Below are 3,284 nucleotides of genomic sequence, written 5' to 3'. Positions count from 1 at the left end.
TTGTGTCGAGATTACCCAATGTATGTGTATGTATACAGGTCAGAACACAGTAAATGTGAGTGATCCAAAATGTAGAAAAGTTGTATTAATAAATAACATAATGTTTATGTTTGTGTAAAAGTGAAATGTGCATGACCTCGCTGGGGCGCGCGAAGTTATTCACGGCGTTGTTGAATTGGTTTCAAAGTCTGCGAACAGTGAATGACGTTGCTAATGATGTGTTCATAGTCTACGAAACTTTCTATGATATTTGAGACATGTAAGATCATATAACTTCATGTTAAGAGAGCTCAGGCTCGTACAATTCGAGAAAGACAGAGGTTGGTTAGACGATCGGAGATGGCGGAAGAAGGGAGATTATCGCAGATAGGGCAAACTGAAGATCTTGACGGGACAGAGATTGATGTATAACAAAACGTAACGAGTGCGAGTCACGGAACGGATCGTAGTCATAGTGCAGGGGGAATGGTGCTAGTTTCGCGATTGGTATCACAGTCCGAGAATGCACAAAAGCAAACAAATGACGGATCTAGTGGATCACAAGTAGAATCAGAGGACGAGCAACTTCAGTACGTTGAACCAAGAATAGCAGTTCTAAATCACACGGGAAAGTTTCCAACAGAAAGAATGTGTATAAGTGCGTCCGCATTATATAAGATTTCGGTGAGTCGCCACGTGAAAGACGCGAATGGCAAAATTTACATCAAATGGTGACAGGTGACGATGGCGAAGAGTCAGATAGTGTGTTCGCAATATTTAAGCAACTCACTATGGTCGTAAAGCAGACAAATGCAGGGTTAGCAGACTTAAAACTTGAAACAAATGCGGGGTTAGCAGATTTGAAAACAAACAAATGCAAGGTTAGCAGATTTAAAAAAAGGAGACAAGTGCTGGTTTAAGTAGTCTCAAATTTGAAAGCTATGCTCGATTCGAAAAAGTCAGCTAAGATCAGCAAAAACTAGAAACGAAAGTTAATGAACAGTTTACTAAAATCCGGAGAGAGGCGAGACAGTCGCACGGGTTTATTCCATCGTTAATGGCTGACCAGAAAAATATGCTTTCTAACGTTGACCAGGTGCAGGGTGCGATGCCTAATGTTCAACAAAGAGTTGATAATTTAGCACGTAAGACGTCTGGTAAGGTGCAACAAATCGTGGGAGAGCTCAATGTCAGAAAACGTGCCACGCGAGCCGCATTAAAAAGATTCGATACGCCCATTGAAAAGGCCGTCTCGAAAAATCAGAAACAGTATGAACAGTTTCGTACAGAACTGAAACAGTGTATCGAGAACCGTAAAGAAAGCAGTATTGAGGCAACGGAATCGGTATTACCTTCCGACATAGTGTTGGACAGAAATCCAGACGTAAACAAGTTAGTTGTGCAATCTTCCGTAGCAGTAGTGGAAACACAAAAAAGTCATGAGATTCCAGTCCTATATCCACAAGAGATTGCATCAATAATTACCGAAACGAAACAGAAGCAAATGGAAAGAGAACAGTTAACACAGGTGAACGAAGCAGGTAATGTGCGGTCACAACAGACAATGGAGCGAGAAACGGTAAAAGTGTGCATTCCAACAGAGACTCAGCCGACCCTCCGAATGAACGCGAGTGAGGCGAGAACACAGCAAGTGGCGACGACACATGTGCCAATTTCCAAGTTATAATACAACAGGTTATAGACCACAAGTCAATGTGAATAAAATAGGCAGGCAAATCACAGATCTAGTAACGGGAAATTTAAACCACTCTTTCAGTCCGATAGACGACGAACAGTAAGGTTTAGATAACTGCACACCACTGCGTACGTACGATGCTAGGTGGGACGTAAATCTGTCCTCTCAGGACCTAAATATGGTAGAACGAATACAAGAAAAAATGACACAGCTCAAGGTAACGGATAATGTTGTGGAAACACAAGCGCCGTGTGGTGGAATAGAAAAATTTGACAATGTCCACATTTTGATAGTCGGAAAATTCCAACATTACAAAGAAAGCGGAACGGCTTACACCCACGCACGTTTATAAATCAGTTCCAGATCCGTTTACCAGAGCATTGGCCACTTAGACATAAACCTGACTTCATTTGTGGGTGTCCCCAAAAGGGACGGAAATCGGTAGATGTGATGCACTCGTGCAGACAAAAAATGATTACAGTTTCAGAGAAACTGGTTCACTGATTCAAGAGATAGAGCTCCCTAGAGCGAGCAAGTAAATAACGTGTTGGTCCACCTCTAGCCCTTATACAAGCTGGATATTCTCCGGAGGGATATCGTGCCAAATTAACTGCAATTGACGCTCTAGATCGTTAGAATCCGTACATAGTTAGAGGTCACTGCCCATAATGCTCCATATGTTCTCAATTGGTGAGAGATCCGGCGACCTCGGTGACCAAAGGAGGATGTAGCAACAACAAAGACAAGCAGTAGAAACTCTCGTCGTGTGCATTACTTGCTGAAATGTAAGCCCAGGGTGTTTTTCTATGGCGGACAACAAAACGGGGTGTAGAATACCGTCGGCGTACCGCTGTGTTGTAAGGGTGGCACGGATGACAACCAAACTTGTCGTGCTATGAAAAGAAATGGCCGCCTAGACAATCACTCCTAGTTGTCAGATCGCACGGCGGGCGATAGGCGGGTCGGTATCCCACCGCTGTCCGGACTGTCTCCAGACACGTCTTGGGCCTGGAATCTCAATGACTAGAGTAGAATTGTATTCAGTACTGAATCCCGCTTCGAACTGAGTCCCGATGACGACCTGTTTTGTTGCCCTTCGTGGCAAGCCATCCTGGATTTACATTTAACGATCTAACTCGCCAGCTAGATTGAATTTGGCACGATATCCCTCAGAATGACACTCAACAATTCTATCAGTCAATGCCAAGCCGAATAACTGATTCCAAAAGGGCCAAGAGGTAGAAAGAGCAGCCGCGCGGGCTTGGGTGTCTTGTCACGGTCCGCGCGGCCACCCCCGTCGGAGGCTCGAGTCCGCCCTCTGGCATGTCTGTGTGATTTCCATAGCGTAAGTTAGTATAATAGCGCAAGTTAGTATAAGTTAGAATAAGTAGTATGTAAGCTTAGGGACCGAAGACCTAAGCAGTTTGGTCCCAGAAGACGTAACGAAAAATTTACTTTCTTTTGTGCAGAAGAGCGCATTAAGCTCTTTCTCTTGAATAAACCATCTGCCTTTTCTGTTGTGTTGATTTTGTGCTATGTCCATTCGGATTTTCAGTATTACACTTAATATTGATCTCTTTGATTAATACTACACTGAAGAGCCAAGGAA

Source organism: Schistocerca gregaria, chromosome X (genome assembly GCF_023897955.1).
Source record: "Schistocerca gregaria isolate iqSchGreg1 chromosome X, iqSchGreg1.2, whole genome shotgun sequence".
Lineage (NCBI taxonomy): Eukaryota > Metazoa > Arthropoda > Insecta > Orthoptera > Acrididae > Schistocerca > Schistocerca gregaria.
This window is presented reverse-complemented; position numbering follows the sequence as displayed.